Raw genomic sequence first — 17,835 nt, 5'->3', positions numbered from 1 at the left:
TACTTCCTTGAGTGGAAGCTCAACCCAGAGGAATTGCTTTCAGCAGATCTTAATTGCTGTTGTGCATACAGTCCCATACAATCATGTGCATACTCGAGATTTACTCAAATACCAAAATCTGTGAATGCTCAAGTCCCTTTTCTAAAATGGGTAACATTTGCCTATAACTTACCCTTATCCTCCTGTATACTTCAAATCATCTCTAGATTACTTCTAATACCTAGTACAATGTAAATGCTATGTAACTAGTTGTTATACTGTATTTCTTATTATTTGTGTTATTTTTGTTTTATTTTTTATTAATGTTTCTTCCTGAATATTTTTGATCTGCTGTTGGTTGACTCTGCAAATGCACAGCTCAGGAATACAGAGGGCTGGCTATATACCTTAAACCATATACATCAATCAATCAATCAATCTATCTATCTATCTCCATTTAAATCCAGTGTATTTTAATTAATTCCTTGAATATCTATAGCAGATTTTCCAAAGATGGCTGCAATAACATCTGCAGTGCCACATATTCTTCTAGAGCCTTGCCTTTCCCCCATCGAGAGAGGATGTCTAATTATCCCCTTGAATCTGATTTGCTGCTAAGCAGTAGAATATGGCAGAGGTAATACTGAGTGACTTTTAATTCCAGATCATGAAAAGGTTTTGCAGCTAGAATACTTGCTTTTGAAGACCACATAAGAATCCTGACCTCCCCAAGACTGCCAGGCAAAGAGGCCACATACAGTAGGCACTCTTATTAACAGCCTCAGCTGAATCTCAGCCAATAGTCATCACCAACTACCAGCCAGGTGAGAGAGCCTTCTCAAACATCCTGCCCAGTGGAGCTTCCAGATGGCTGGAGTCCCAGATAACGTCTACTGCAACCATATGTGAGACCCTGAGCTAGAGTTGCCTACCTAAGGTATTCCCAAATTCATGATCTACAAAATCATGAGCACGTTTTAAGTCCCCAAACTTTGGGATAATTTGTTACTCAGCAATGGTAACTAGAACATCCCTTAATATTTCAAGGGATGATTTCTCATTAGAGTTCACTGGAATAAAGCATATACAACTTGAGGGACAAAACTGTACAAGTTAAATATAATTATATTTTGTAGGAGTAAAGTTTTAGGTTTTGTATTCAAAGCATCTTCAACAACATCAAAGATACATATGCATGATAGCTATTTTTTTCCACTTTTTTTTCCTTTCCTTTCTTTTTTTTTTTTAAAGACAAGAACTTCCTCTGTCACCCAAGGTGGAGTGTAGTGGCATGATCTTGGTGCACTGCAGCCTCTAACTGCTAGTTTCAAGCAATCCTCCCACCTTAGCCTCCTTCTCACAGGAGTGAGTAGCTACTGAGGAGCTACTCACAGGTGTGAGCCACCATGCCCATACATTTCCTATTTTCAATTCAGCTCCACTTGTCTTTTATGGAGGAAACATTGTTTCCTATCCCCACAATACTCCTTCTACAGTTTGATTAATATCTTCTGACCTCCATTTAAGTCATCCTTCTATCTGAACTGGCTATATTCGTCTCTGAGAAAACACAAGGGAAAGAAGGAGATGGAAATACAAGAAAGGTAAAGAATTTCAGTGTTACTTGAGAATCCTCAGTTTGAATTTGAAGTAACTACCAAAAATAACCTTGGTAGTTTGTATTATCTAACATATTTTTATAATAAATAACTATAAGTTCAGTAAGTATACTATGGAGTTTTTAAGTATATAATTTACTTTACAAATGTTTTATTTAGAATGTTATTCACACATTAATTTCCATCTTTTTGGCAAATACCTTTGAGTATCTTCAGAAAATTTTTGAATATCTGAGCTTCTTACCATATATATATATATATACACATATATATGTATGTTTGTACATATATATTATATATTTATACATATAATATATGTGTATATTTACTTTTTAGCCAATTGTCTCAGTATATGGTCTTGAACTCAGGAAAATAATTGCATTAACTTTTGAGTTTGTTATTTTATTAGCTATAAGCTGTGAAGTAATCTATGATTCAGCTTGCTTTTACTTCTCTGCCCTTGTAGGGGGATGATCTAGCTGATGACAATCTGGCAAATTTATGTCTAGGGAGAATCAGTCCCACCCTGTGTGGGTGTTGGCTTGAATGGCTCTAGTCCCTCTGGTGCAAAGAGGTCTGGTCACCTCAGCAAGCAAGGAGGACAAACTGGAGCCAGCTAACATCCGTCAGGAACTCCACCACCAAAGGCATGATCTGGTGGGAAGAACTGAGTTCACTGTCAACTATACTAAATTGAAGGAAAAAATAATGTAAGTTAGGTCATCAACTTGGTCCCAATCGCAAGGAGAAAATTGCTAGTGGTAAAAAAGCACTAGAATCTGTCCTTTAATTGTGAAGTCATGTTAGCATATCTACACTAATGTTAGTTACTAGCAAGGCTAGCATGCACATTGTTCTGATTTGGAATAATAGATGGGGCGAAAATTGCATTTAGCCATTGAAAACTTCGGTGGAGTCTTCCTAGAGAAAGTGATCAGAGCCAGGGATCCAGAGTCTAACTGAGACCCTTAGTCATTTTACACTCTTGATTTATTCTTTTTCCAGTGGAAAGTAAGAGATTTTAAAGGACATTCTGATTCCCAAGAAACATCTTCATTCGTCTGGAATGCATTTGAACATGCAAGGTACTAACCTGTAAACTAAACAGATGTTTTTTTAGATTGAAGTCTTAATTATCCTTAAGCTAACAAATTCATTGGTGGAAAAAGAAAGGTACTTTTTTGTACAGCTAACATCTCTTGCAAAACAATGCTTTCTTGAGTTCAGTGTGCAAATCCATTAGAAACATAAACATTAAAGTTCCCCTTAAATACACATGTGGTCATATGGAAGAGGTGTTGATGTACATTTAGCCTTTTATCAAAGCTCTTGATACTAGAAAAAGAAGTATATATTGAGAAAATAAAAACTGATGTTGTAGTCACATTTTCAAACAAATGTGATGTATAGTGTGAACATGACAATATGTTTGGTATTTATTTCTACAGTTGGATTTGCCTTGAGTTCAGAAAGGGGGTAGCTAATGCACTAACGGTGTTTGATAAGTTACGGCTTAGGGTGTGATAATGTTTAGGCTTGAGAATTCTTATAGAGCTTCTGAAATGCTATACTTTTTAATTTGGAAGAGTTAAAATTTTATTTTAATATCAACAAAAACAATGTGTATATATAATATGTCTCTTTATCTAATCTACCTATTAATATCTAGATATCTCATTAGAGGACAAGACATCCTCATGTTAATGAAGGGAAGGCCTAGTGAATTGGCTAAGGTGAGGAGTCCTTCTCCTGCAGGCAAGAGTATATTTGCAAAGACAGGTCAGGTCTGAGTCACAATTTTTGGGTTGGTGGCAGGCTGATGAAGTCAATCCAGCTTCATGTTCTCCTGACTAAAATAAGATCTCGGTCAGAGCCCAGGCCCTGCATCTTTGCAGAGAACAGGCACAGACAGGCCAAGTAGTGTGAGGGGAGGCCTAATTTAAGCTCAAATCCTCTGTTGTTTAACAAAAGAATTAGCACATTTTAATCTTAGAGTTGGGTTGAAAAATAGAAGCAACCAATTTTCTTGCCATACATGCAATGAAAACCATTTCTGAAGTTTCTGTGAACTTAGGGGCTCTCTTTAATTTGTGCAGCAACCTCTGGATTTGTTGCTTTTGGCTGGAGGGTTGGAAGATTTTGGAAACTTTGTAGTGGGTCACCTATGCCAGTGCTTTTCAAAGATGTATGTGCACATAAATGCTTGAGGATTTTGTTAAAGTTTCTGATTCAGTTGGCATGGATTGGGTCCCATAAATTTTAATTTCTCCCAGGTGAAGCTGATGCTGCCGATCTGAAGATCACCCTATGAGTAGCAAGGACACCAGTAATTCTGGCTGCATATTTTAATCACATTGGTAGGGCTGCCAGATTTTGGCATTATTTGTTGCTCATCTGAAACAACAAATAATTTTTTAAATATAAGTATGCCCAATGCAAATATTTGAGGTATATTGTAATAAAAATATTTGTTTATCTGTCTGAAGTTCAAAGACATTGGCATCCTCTATTTTACCTGGAAGTCCTACATGAGGAATATGTTAAAATAGCAAAGTCTTGAATTACTGCCCAAGATATTCTAATTTAATTGGTCTGGGTTGCAGCCTAAGCATAAGTACTTTGCAAAATACCCCAAGAAATTCCAATGTGCAACTGAGAGCCACTGATCAAAACTCAGCCTATATTAAATAGGTGAGGGGACGGAAGTTCAAGGTGTCATAGAAGATAGCCAGCGGTAAAATGGGGATGAAAATTTAGGATTTTCAGGTACTCTTTGCCCTCTACTCCCTCCATCTTGAGTGTTAAACAGTTGAAAACACATTCTTCCTTTTGAAGCTTAACGGGTAGCCTCCTTTGAGAACTGTATTTGCTCTTAGGTCCCTGAAGTTGGGGGTCATCGCCCCCAATGTGGGTCACTCCCTTAAGTCCTGTAGTTCTCACCCCAGAAAGCATTAGAGATCTGCCTTTTATGAATCTTAATTCATGAATGCTTTAAAGTTAATTTATCCTAATTGTTAACCCACATCTGGGAGCTTTAAAAAACATGAATGTCTGGACGCCACCCCCAGAGATTCTGATATAATTGGTCTGTGGTGCAGCATAAGAATTGGAATCTTTGGAAAGCTCCATGAGTGATTCTAATGTTCAGGCAGAGATGAACAGTACTGCTTTCTCAGACCCTTTAAATGCAGTGGACCTGGGGCCTGTGACTCTAAAGTTGTCTGTAAGCGGTGGGTCCAGCTGAGCCCATCGCAGATGTGTGTAAATCAGCAACTTCAAAGGCTGGAAACGCTGAGCTTGACTGCAGGGTAAACCTGGAATGCCTCATATGTTATTCTTTCAAGACTTGTCAAAGCATTTGAATCAGTTCTAATTAAAAAACACATAGTTTCCTTAGATTCCAGAATCTTAAAATACCTATATGAGCCTTGTATGTATTTCCACTGGTTCTAGGATTTCCTGTTTCTCTGATGAAATGAAGAGTAAATAGTTATTTAAAAAATAATAATAATAAAAAGAGAGAGGTAGGAGATGGGGAGGTGGGGAGAAAGCGAGCATTTACTTATTCTGAGCTTTCTAACTAGCAGTTTCAAGGTGCTAGGAAACCCCTGCTAACCCTCACTCTTTCCAGGTGATCTTATACTTTCTCTCATTCATCTGAAGAAAGTAGAGAAAGTTACTGCTTTAGAAACAACTGTATATCAGGCCTTTCCTGAAGAAGAGAAATTTTTTAGGAAAAGTAGTTTGGCAGGAACTACAGTAAACAGTCAGACTATCTATTTTCTTCCAGCTTTCTCCTTCAATAATTGAAATGCAATCAAAGCATCCATGAATGAATCACACTATTTAAGATAGACATGCGGGGGGTCTTCTGAAGTCTCAAAATTGTGGACTTCTAAAGGTGGTAATTGGAGTGCTTATTAATCAGCCTGGCCACATTATATGAAACTACCCTATTATATCTCTATAGGCTTGGTGAATTTATTTAGGTTTAAATAACTAGGTCACACAATCAGAGGTACACAAACTTGTCCAATTAATATTTTTCAATTCCCAATCCAAATGTTCTTCACAATTAAGATAGGTGCATACTGATCATTTTGTTGTATGCTTCTGGTTTTTTATGTAAATCAAATAGACTTTGGTTTAGCCCCTTCCAAGTCAATTGAAAGAATACTCATCTATACAGATGGAAAGATTTATTGACTTGGTACCAAGCAAGCCCAATCCCCCCATCCAGTTCAACCAACCTGCAAGTTTGTAGATTCACCCTGTAAATATGGAAAGCACAGTGATTCCACAGTAGTTTATTCAAGAGTATTGTATTTTTCGACAAATTTCAATATGGCACATTATTAATCCAGAAGGAAAAGTGCAAAGGAAAGATGACCATCTTTATTGGAAGGGATATTTCTTTATAAATTACCATTTGTCAGAAAGCTTTATTGAGATAAACCTTAATTTGTGGTTTGATCCCTTTTTATTTTCCTTTCATCTCTTCTAATCCTCAAACATTTATTTGCCTCAGGGAAGCTCTATATGACAGGATTAAAAGTGAACGTTATTTTTAGACTATCTGGCTTTCAAACCTGTTTTCCAGAAGCCTTGAAATCAGGGAAGGAGAGAAGAAGACACTACCAGAAGGTATTCTGGATATAAAGTGACTAGTAAAGAAGCTAAGATCAAAGAAAATTTTGCTTTGTGTTATACTCGAGAGGACAGAACCCAAGCATGGATTATTTCTCCAATAATTTGAAAAATCCTGAGTTTGGGGCAGAACAGCACTCAGAGTTTGAAGATGCTAGTTTCAAGAGATTTTCAGGCTTGAGTAAAGGAACAGTGTTGCAGTATTTTGCAAAGAAAAATACAGGACACCCAATTAAATTTGAATTTCACGTAAATGTTGAATTGCTTTTTAGCATTAAGTATGCTCCATGCACTATTTGTGACTAAATATTTATATTTAAAGCACTATTTATTTGTACTAAAATTATTCATTATTTATATAAAATTCACAATTAGCAGGTATCTTAGTCTGCGGTAGTATGACAAAATATCACAGACTGGATAATTTACAAACAATAGAAATTTATTTCTCATAATTCTAGAGTCTGGAAAGTGTAAGATCAAGCAGCAGTTGGGTTGGCATCATGAGGGCTTGTTCTCTGCTTCCAGATGGTGCTTTATTGCTGCATCCTCTGGAGGAGAATACTGTGTTCTCGCATGGCTGAAGGGGCAGAAGGGCAAGAAAACATTTCCTTCTACCTCAAGCACCTTTGGAAGTGTACTAATCCCATTCATCGGGGTGGAGCCCTCATGGCTTAATCATCAGCCAAAGGCCACAGCTCTCAAAGTAGCTGCAATGTGGATTAAGTTTCAGTATAAATTTTGGAGGGGATACCATCATTTAAACCACAGCAGCAGGTTCCTTTTATTTTATCTGGCAACTATAAGAAGATGGATTTCATTATTGATTATGATGGACTGATAGAGACATGTGCTAGCTTTCTTATTTCAGATAGCAAAGAAGACTTTGGGACTACTGGGCAACATTAGGCTAGAGGAATGGCCTCATTCTATAATGGCTAAGACATAGTTTCCATCAGCTGGACAAAAGGAAAACTCAAAAAAGATTTCATTGATTTAAAAAATAAATTTGAGGCCAGGCGTGGTGACTCACGCCTATAATTCCAGCACTTTGGGAGGCCAAGGCGGGTAGATCACGACGTCAAGAGATCAAGACCATCCTGGTCAACGTGGTGAAACCCTGTCTCTACAAAAATACAAAAATTGGCTGGGCATGGTGGTGCACGCCTGTGGTCCCAGCTGCTCGGGAGGCTGAGGCAGGAGAATTGCTTGAACCCAGGAGGCGGAGGTTGTGGTGAGCAGAGATCACGCCACTGCACTCCAGCCTGGGTAACAAGAGTGAAACTCCGTCTCAAAAAAATATAAATAAATAAATAAATAAATTTGATATTTCTTGTATATCAAATCTTTGATTGCAGATGAATACTCACTATAATCTGAATCCCTGTCTATTTTAGACCTGTTTCCCAAGATATATTGGTAAGGCATTTGATCACTTTCTTGTAGACAGATAAAAACTTGGAAGATGAGAATCCTTAAGATTTGCTGTTTTTTTCCTTCAACAAGACAAAAGGTCATTTATCATACTATAAAAAGAGAGCGGGAGACTCCTGGGAACCATGTTTCTGAGATACATAAAGCCTGCTGTCATCAGAACCCTGTAGGTTTTTTTATTTTCTTGTATTTTTTATTTCTCATTTTTAATTATTATAGCTATATAATAGTACCTTTTTATGGGATACATGTGAAATATTGATAAAAGCATACAATGTGTAATGATCAAATCAGGGTAATTGGGATACCTATTAACTCAAGTATATATTATTTCTTTGTGTTAAGAACATCTCAATTCCACCCTTCTAGTTATTTTGAAAGATACAGTAAGTTAACTATAGTCACCCTAATGTGCTACTGAATACTAGATATTATTTTTTCTATCTAACTCTTTTTTGTACCCATTTACCAACCCCTTTTTATTCAACCCCCACTTCCCACTACCCTTCCCAGCCTCTGGTATCCTTCATTTTATTCTCTACCTCCATGATATTATTTTTTTAGCTTGCATATATGAGTAGAAGTATACAATATTTGTCTTTCTGTGTCTAGCTTATTTCACTGAATACCCTCCAGTTCCAACCATGTTGTTGCGAATGGCAGGATCTCATTTATTATTATTATTATTGAGACGGAGTCTCACTCTGTCACCTAGGCTGGAGTGCAATGGTGCAATCTCGGCTCACTGCAACCTCCGCCTCCAGAGTTCAAGTGATTCTCCTGCCTCAGCCTCCTGAGTAGCTGGGACTACAGGTGTGTGCCACCATGGCTGGCTAACTTTTTGTATTTTCAGTAGAGACGAGGTTTCATTGTATAGCCAGGATGGTCTCAATCTCCTGACGTCGTGTTCCACCTGCCTTGGCTCCCAAAGTGCTGGGATTATAGGCATAAGCCACCATGCCCAGCCAATCTCATTCTATTTTATGGCTGAATAGTATTGTGTATATGTACCACGTTTTATTTATCTATTCATCCAGTGATGGAACTTAGGTTGATTCTATATTTTGAAACCACAAATTGGTTTTGATGGAAACCAATGTTTCTGGTCAATGGGAAAAAAAAAAGGTAGGTTTTGCTCTGTAAGCTGAATTATGTCTCATGGTTGCAGCAAATGCATTAAAATCAGAATTGCCATCTTTTCAGGAAAACATGAACACTAAGTTCCTCTACATGACTTGTCTTTCCACATATGTCTTCCCTTACAGAGAAAATAACCTGATACAAGATGGTAATAGATGTGGCCCACTGAACTTACCATGGCTCACATTCCCATCTGTGAGCATCAAGGGAGCAATAACATTATAGATGAGCCACTTGTTTTTGGAATGGAGCACAGCTGCTATCTAATGGCCCGGAGGAACCACAGCCTGAGACCAGAAGTGAAGGAGAATACCTCAATCTGAAGGTGAAATCGAAGCAAGCAGATTCTAGTGTTCCAAGAATCAGTACTGGCCAGTCATGAGGATTAACATCCCTTCTCTCATTGACACTATGCCAAGAGTTTTTGTTTTGTTTTGCTAATTTTTTAAAATGAGCAACAGCCTTCAGATCCTGAGTTTAAAGGCCTGATGCAGGCCTGAGTCATTGGCACCGCTGTGTAACTCCTCTCTGTCGCAGGTGTGCTGCCGGGCTCCTCTGGGCCCAGCCAAACCCCCTCCCCTTCCTCCTCACTCCCCTCTCTCCACCTGACAATTGTAAAATTTAAGGAGCAGATCCGCTCAGGGTGGTATAGCTTCAGGCATATGAATTCTTTCCGGGGCTCTTTGAGCTTGGAAGCAGTTTAAAGGTAAGAAGGTTTGAAGAGTGAATGAGTTCCCAAGAATAAACATGTTTCAAAGGAACCTGAATGAGGGACTTTGTTTATGCGGGTTTTATATGACGTTTGCTTACTTAATGTAGTAACTCCTTGAACATATTGCCTTGTATGATATAATTTATTTACATAATTCTGGATTGGAAAATCATGAGCAAACCCTAGGAAAACTTCTAGAAAAAAGAAAACTTGTTTTTATATGGATTTTAAAATTAAATATATGTATGTGTATACCTAGGTATAGCTATGTGGATGTATAAAAATCCACAGATAGAGAGATTATATACCTGTATAGATAATAGAATTAGATAAGATATAAATATTTGAAAAAGAGGGCAAAAATAAATGTAGATCAAAATCCAATTTCCAGCCTGTTTTAATTTATGCCAAATTATTTCCTATAGGACATAAAAGAATATGGTGCTTTTAAATTATTACGATCCAAGTTTTGCTTTTTTAAGCATTTCAGTTTTTGCCACATTGATCTGTTACAAAACTAGGGAAGTCCTTTAAAGCACTGAACTGTTCGAAACTCTCATGACAGAATTATAATAAAATATTTTAAAAAGCAGAGTTTACCTTTAGTGTCTCCTGAAAAGAGGAGAAAAGAATTTCTCCCACAGTGTACCTAGGTAAAGGAAAGGAAAAAGAGTCTCTCTTTCTAGAAATGTAAGTGTGCTTACTTTCTTAAAAAAAAAAAAATTAGGGCCGGGTGCGGTGGCTCAAGCCTGTAATCCCAGCACTTTGGGAGGCCGAGGCGGGTGGATCACGAGGTCAAGAGATCGAGACCATCCTGGTCAACATGGTGAAACCTCGTCTCTACTATAACTACAAAAAATCAGCTGGGCATGGCGGTGCATGCCTGTAATCCCAGCTACTCAGGAGGCTGAGGCAGGAGAATTGCCTGAACCCAGGAGGCGGAGGTTGCGGTGAGCCGAGATCGCGCCATTGCACTCCAGCCTGGGTAACAAGAGCGAGACTCCGCCTCAAAAAAAAAAAAATTATGTCCCACAAAAGAGATTATAAGCTGCTTTTTTATTTTATCTTCATCTATGGTAAGTTTTTTTTTTTTTCTTTTTTTTTGGTCTATATCTTAGACTTCAGAAATTTAGGTAGTAGAACTGGGGATAAAGAAAATACAGAGAAGGTGGGAATATAAGTCAGATAAGCTTTTCAATTATAAATTACCCTGAACCACACAGGTACCTAAAACACCAAGACCACAGGATAGCAAGACTGATGATTTTAGTTGTCTAGGAAAAGCACTCTGTCAGTCATTTTCCTGAAGTAACTTACATTGTTCAAAATCTATCCTGAGCCAGATGGTTCAGGATAGATTGTCGCTATCCAGGTTCATTCTAATTTTTAAAAATATCACTTTATTACTGTTTTATAACAAACATACTACTAGATAACAGGAATGTAAGGCTAATTGCCATTTGAAAGGGATTCTATTTTGGATGCTGACATTCTTTCTTGTTGAGAAAGAGAAGAGATACTGAGAAACTGGTGGTGGAGGTGCTGTGGGTGCTTTGGTCCATATTCCATAGGGATCAGTAAGAAATATAGAAAATACAATCCAAGAAAGGAAGTGACTTTCAAATTTATTCATGGGGCATGTTAGAGAAGCTTAGCTCAGGAAAAGGTCATGTTTATTTTCTCCATATATAAATTTGGCCTCCGTATACTCCTCATGCTCCAAATCTAACTGATTTAAGCTACACCCAGATCCCAGGCCAATTGTTTAATCATTTGAGACATTTTCCTGTTCACTGGACACAGAAAAGAAGCTTTGATGAGAAAACTAGAAATTATCTGCTCCAGATTTGAAGTCAGTAAAACACCTTATAGGGAATTATTCTTTGTTAAATTTTATGGAGACAGCATTAACAAGCCACTTTAGAAGCCTGTAAAGTTACTAAAGGTTATCTACTGGGAGTCTCTGTCTAGGTTTGGATAATCCATTGGTAGCCCATTGGTTCAACAACTTTTCAAAGTTTCATTTTTCATGGTAGAATTCTTACCTAGTTTCTGTCTACAGTCAATATATCATAAATAACTAATTTGTAACATTTATGGTACTGACACTAAGAATAACAGGAAAACATTTAATAAAAACAGATTCATTTTATGAAGTTTCTTTCTTACACAAGTCCAACCTTCTAGTAGTTGAATAAAATCATAATTGTATTTACTAGAAATTCTCTACTGGATATCATTTGGGGGTTGGGGTGCAGGAAGTAGTAAGAGGGTGAAAAGAACTAGATTTATCGGATGAGGCTATGGGCTTATTTCTAAATTCATTAAAGAGTGGATTCACGTTATAGCTTATAAATACTTAAGTTTGTGGCTATTCTAGAGTGGCCAAAAATGAAATAACACACACTCTCTGCTATTCATGAATATCAAGAGTATCAAGGGGAAAATTCAAAGAGAGTTGAGAAATATTGAGGAAAAGAAACACCAGAGCTTCACAGGGCTAAGAGAATTATAGAAAAAGATTAGCTAGAGTATTTTTCATAAGTCCTCTGGTCAGCAATAAAAGGTAGATCCTCAATCCTATAAGGGACATGTACTTTTAAATTACATTTGACTAGTATTCTGTGTTTCTATAAATGAGACCCTAAGAAGCAGCTGAGCCATTTGGCATGCCCTAATTTATTTGGGTTACATGGCCATGTTTTATAGGCCCACATGAAATATGAGTTCTATAAATAATTATATCATTCCTTTCTGAATCTTCCTATCTTTTGATTTATGTTCAATAAATGATTGCAGATTTATTTGTAAGCTTGTTGCTTTTCAGAAACAGTGCTACTATTATCCCTCAGAATATTACAATAGTAATAGCGACATTTGTAAATACTTCGTAGTTTAGAAAATGCTTTCCCAATTATCTTTGTAGTACATCACTTTATTTCTACTCTGTGACGTATGGGAAAATGTACGAATATTATTTATGACCAGAAATAAAACAGTCTGCTGGTAAACATGAACTCGCACTAAACTCCAGGCTGCTTTTTAATCCTAATATTATTATACTTGGATGAGTAGTGGTCTTTCTTCTGCCTATTTTTACAATAATCTCCTCAATCTCTGGCTCCATCTGGTGGAATACTGTGAGGTCATGGCCATGGGCATCACTCTTCCTAAATCTACTTTATGGGATTAGTATAGTGTCTTTATGATTCTCCAAGGAAACAGAAGTAAGTCTTTCAAAATCTGAAGATTGGATTATCTATTAGGCCAATAAATTTTCTCTTGCTTATGTGACTGCTTCTGAGTAGAATGTCTATTTTACAGAAACACCTTTTCCCACTAGGTTTAAAGAAGAAAAAACATATAGGTTACAAACAAACTCTACCCTGCCAAAAATAGCTTACATTTTTTTTCACACATTTTACACCTCTCTTGCCACATAAATGTCTCCTATGAAGTAGAGCAGGCTGAGGATGCTATTGTAGAAAAAAAACTGAAACACTAGTTAAATTTCCCAAAGGGAGAAACATTAAAGAGGCAAAGACCAAAAGTCAAATGCTTTGATCCTACATGCATTAATTATAGCATGTAGATTTCCTTGTTTAAAACAAACAAGCATTTTTGTTGGCCGCTGCGCTGTACGCATCCAGGGGGATTCTTCCCACAGAGTTCTGAAGCGAAAGGCTTACAATTAAAAGGAAGAACAAATTTAAAGATAATTCGGGAATTCTATTGACAAAGCTTGTGGGTCTCTTAGACTCCAGCAGTAACTGCTGCTCTACCATCGGGAGGAGAGGGGGTTCCAGTAAGAAGAAAGTCACTACAGTGGTCCTGAAAAAGCCGCAGGTGGAGACGCGGCCCCGAGACATCCACAGGCGGAAACGGAGGTGCTGGAGCCGGAGGAGGATTTCGAGCAGTTCTTCCTACAGCTCCAGTTCAAAAACACAGCGAAATAACCAAAATAAACATCACGACGAAAACAACTTTTGATTTAGCCCCATTTATTTTCTGACAAAAGGTATCTTTCCAGAACCAAACACATTTGATGATCTAAACCATATCAAGGTCATCAATCCTCCTCCGGGTCATCCACGAGATGCGCGAGGACTCTGCGTCTCTTATCGCGAGAACTGGCGGTGAACTTGCGGACCAGGGGCAAGCTGTGGGGGATGGACAGTATCCTTCTCCAGATGAAAACGCAGGTGGAGGCCTCGGAGGAGAGCGCCCTCAACCACTTAAAGCACCCGAGTGGCAAAGCCGACGAAAGAGTGTCGGAGTTGTGCGAGAAGGCCAAGGAGATCCTGAAGATGGCGAAAATGCGGCGAGCTCGTCTGGCGAACACAGAGAAGCGAGTCTTCCTGAAGGAGGAGATGAGGTAAGGTTGGAAACTAGCTTGGATGGAACTCAGTAGTCGCCCAAAGCATGGTTAAGCCGCACCCTGTGAAAAGTTATATTCTTAGGCCCTCATTCTCCATTTTATTGCATCAAAAATTGAGCATTTGGAACAAAGTTGGGGTAGAGGAAAGAATGCGTGCTGATTTTTATAGGTGTTAGTATACCGGCTTTTTTTTTTTGCGTCTCCCCCCACACTGGTAATTAGAGAAAAATAAAAGTAACTCTTCGGGTTTGTTTTTGTGAGACATAAAAGTTAATTCTAACAGGGCATTCGCCAAAAGTAGACCTGTCTAGGCACTAAGGGAGTTTGGGGAAAGCCAAAGGAAACCTAGGCCGTAGAGCAAAATGGAACACAGGGTGAGAAGACAGGGAAAGAGAAATAAAGAATAAAGCCAGAGGCCATTACCTTAAATTTCCATATTGTTCTATGAGGCAGGTGTGTCAGAGGACCATGACTCAAAGAAATGGCGTTCTTCTGGGTGAATAACATTTATTTTTAACACCAGGATATGAAACTTTGAGAGTCAATGTCTTGTAAATTTCTCCCAGCTGTGCTTTAGGTTCCCAGCTGAGGATTGTAGTCAACTGGTAAGGATGGACTGACACCTTGAGGAAACTGAAACAGCTTGTCATTTTCTCTGTTTTTGTATGGTTTTTACCCCCAGGTTACAGTCTGCCTTATGGTCAGTGATTGATGACCTCGATATGGGTTTAGACCATCAAATATGTTTGGTTCTGGAAAGATAACTTTTGTAGGAGAAATACTTTAATAAGAGAAGTGGGGCTTAATCAAAAGTCGTTTTCATCATCACATTTATTCTTGTTACTTTGCTGAGGTTTTGAAATGTTAGGCATGGCGGTTTTTTTGCTGTTGACTTTGTGACCTGATTGTTTCTTGGTACATGTCAAGACTTGGGATCAGATTCTTCCAACTTTAGAGGCGCAGTGGAAGGCACTAGGCAACACCTTGTGAAGAATGTATTAATGAGACTGCTTTGCATAAAGCTGGGAAGAACAAGAAAATAGTTGGGAGATGGAAGATGGTTTTGTATACATTTTGGAACTTTAGTTCCTCTGTGAAAAGAGGAGACCTATGTTTTGTGGCACACTGTCTGATACATGTTGTGTAACTTATCAGATGAGTTGATTTAGACAACTGACCTTATATGACAAAGCAGTTTGAAAGGGACTATTGTAGAACCCTCACATGTTACAGGGGCATCAGACAATGGCATCAAAGGGACAATCTACAGAGGCTGGAGTAAAGAAAAGATATTATCAGGGCCTGAAAAGTCTCTTCCAGTTCATCAGGGTAGTAGACCTGTCAGATTGGAGGTCAAAGTTAAGCATATATTAAGTGTTAATTTGCCTTGAAAAACAAAGACCTAAAAAACCTTTTTTAAGAAATAAATTTTTCATTCACATAAAAAAAAAAAACTCATTTTAGTATATTTCATAATATACATTTTACATATTTTTCAAATGTCTTAAATATTACACAATAGAAAAACAAATGAGAAAAAGTTCCTTATCTACAAGAGTAAAAAACATTAAAATGAAATGAAAGTGATAGTAAAGCAATTTTGATTAAATACCCTATTTTTGAAAAAACTTAAAAAGCAATATAAACTTAAGAGTTCATTTTTAGATACCTCTTTGGAACCTTGAATGAGGTTACACAGGTAAGGACCCTGAAGGTTAAGCTTCATTAGTTTCATGACAAACAGCTCTGATTGACTGTGAAACACCATAGATGGAAGAGGCTTTTTTAAGGTTGGTTTGATCGTCATTATTTCTTGGTTGTCTCACTTACTGATCATTTTGTTCAATTTCCAGGTTTGCAATAGGGATATTTTTGAAAGTCAATATTCTGGAGTAATGTAATTTTTTTTTGTTTTTGGTAACCACCTGTTTTCATATAGGTTAGAAGAAAGACCACATCTCTGGTTTCAGGTAGTTTTCTGTTGTTGTTTCCAAAGTTTGGATATGGTGTGGCTGGAGAGGAAACTATGACTTATATGTGACAGCAACCAGAGTATCTACATAGGAGTTTATATAAATGGCAGCTTGGAGTTGTTTGATGAGGTGGCCATTAGTGTCTGAAGTGGCTTTAGGGTTTGGCATGAGAGGCATTTAATGTTTAGCACACACTTAATTTCCTGTGTAGACTTTTAGTTTTGTATCCTTCCTCCCTCACTTTCTCTTTAATTCTCTCCCTCTCAGGCAATAAACAACATGTTTGACCTGCCCAGATATGGCAACCACTCTTACTGATTCTAGTAGCAACTTATATTGATGACATGTTTTAATGTTTAAAATTCACTGTTGATTTGTTTCAATTCTTATCAATTATTCTACAGTCCTTTACTCTCTTGATGGTTGAGGAAAAGCTCGTTTCCCTTCTTCACTCTTTGTGGATTTTCTTACATTCATTCATAAGAAGAAGTATCATCCATAGAGAAAGAAGGGAGAGATTCTGGGAGATAGGGCGACAAATAACTTGACCAAGCCTTTTGCATCTTTTAGAAACTCAATAGGCTGTTCTCTCTGGTACCAGGAATTTGTGTGACATGTGACTTTTCAAAATAGATTCAGTTCTTAGAGAACATTAGGATTCACAATGAAACTGAGCAAAAGGTACAGAGATTTTACATATATTCCCTGCCCACACATATGCACAGCCTTCCATCATCTCCCACAAGAATGGTACATTTGCTAACAATTGATGAAACTAAATTGACATATCATCACCCCCGAACTTCTTACACATTAGGGCTCATTCTTGGTGTTATACATTCTCTTGGTTTTGACAAATGTATGAAGACATGCTCCACAATTATAGAATCATACACAGTAGTTTCACTACCCTAAAAATCCTCTGTGCTCTGCCTATTTATTCCTTTCTCTTCTGTGACTCCTGGTAACCATTGATCCTTTTACTGTCCCATAGTCCTGCCTTTTACAGAATGTCATATAGCTAGAGTCGTACAGTATGGAGCATTTTTAGGTTGGCTTCTTTCACTTAATAATATGCATCTAAGTTTCCTACATGTATTTTTATGACTTGATAGCTCATTTCATTTTAGTGCTTAATAATATTCAGTTTCATGGATTTACCACAGTTGATTTGTCCATTCACCTACTGAAGTAAATCTTGGTTGCTTCCAAGTTTAAACAATAATGAATAAAGCTGCTATAAATGCCCATGTGCAGATTTTTGTGTGAACATAAATTTTCAACACTTCTGGATATGTACCAAGGAGCATGATTGCTGGATCATATGGTAAGAGTGTTTAGTTTTGTAAGGAACTGAAAAGTCATCTTCCAAAGTGGCTGTATCATTTTTTATTCCCACCAGCAATGAATGAGAGTTCCTGTTGCTCCATATCTTTGCCAATATTTGGTACTGTCAGAGTTCTGGATTTGGGCCGTTTTAATAGGTATCTAGTTGTTGCTTTACCATTGTAATTTTGAAAACAATCTTGCAAGGTGGGGATAATTTGCATTTTAAGAGATGTGTGTATTGTCATGTGATCTGTCTAAATCCCTGTGCTAAAGAGAGAAATTTCCTTTCCTCCTCTACTATTAGCTGTACCTGAGGGGCCAAATCATTGATATCTTTGCATTTAAGTTTTCCTACCCAGGCTAAGTAAGAATTGGGCTAGCTTCCAGCCCTCTCTGCACATTAGAATCACCTGGGATGCTTTTAAAAACCTATTGTTTGTCGGGTACCACAACAGGTTAATTAAAACCTCTTGAGGAGAAGCTTTGACATGGTGTTTTTATCTTAAACCTTCCTATGAGATTCTAGTGTGCAGCTCTGTTTAAGTATTATTGGCTAGAGGATCTAAAAGATATGTTTAGTTCTTACATTCTTGGGCCCCACAATTCTGTGGCACAATTTCCATC

General features: G+C 37.6%; 1 long non-coding RNA gene and 1 pseudogene across 2 annotated transcripts in view; both read left to right on the top strand.

Annotated features, from left to right (window-relative positions):
* Window positions 1-9,580, top strand: part of LOC116562925 — a 102,039-nt gene extending 92,459 nt beyond the window's left edge. Inside the window, exon 10 of the long non-coding RNA XR_004274135.1 lies at window positions 8,945-9,580. This is a non-coding gene — a long non-coding RNA (uncharacterized LOC116562925). The remainder of the gene's footprint in view (window positions 1-8,944) is intronic.
* A 3,156-nt stretch (window positions 9,581-12,736) lies between these two features.
* On the top strand, window positions 12,737-15,361 carry LOC116562614 (annotated as a pseudogene). Its single transcript, XR_004274042.1, has 3 exons — window positions 12,737-12,758; window positions 13,289-13,418; window positions 13,597-15,361. The product of XR_004274042.1 is annotated as an MORF4 family-associated protein 1-like 1 (transcript).
* Window positions 15,362-17,835: the final 2,474 nt, after the last annotated feature.

The sequence above is a fragment of the Sapajus apella genome, unplaced genomic scaffold (assembly GCF_009761245.1).
Source record: "Sapajus apella isolate SASKATOON/1434 unplaced genomic scaffold, GSC_monkey_1.0 scaffold33, whole genome shotgun sequence".
Classification (NCBI taxonomy): domain Eukaryota; kingdom Metazoa; phylum Chordata; class Mammalia; order Primates; family Cebidae; genus Sapajus; species Sapajus apella.
Note: the sequence above shows the minus strand (reverse complement) of the source record. Positions and strands in the feature narration are given on the sequence as shown.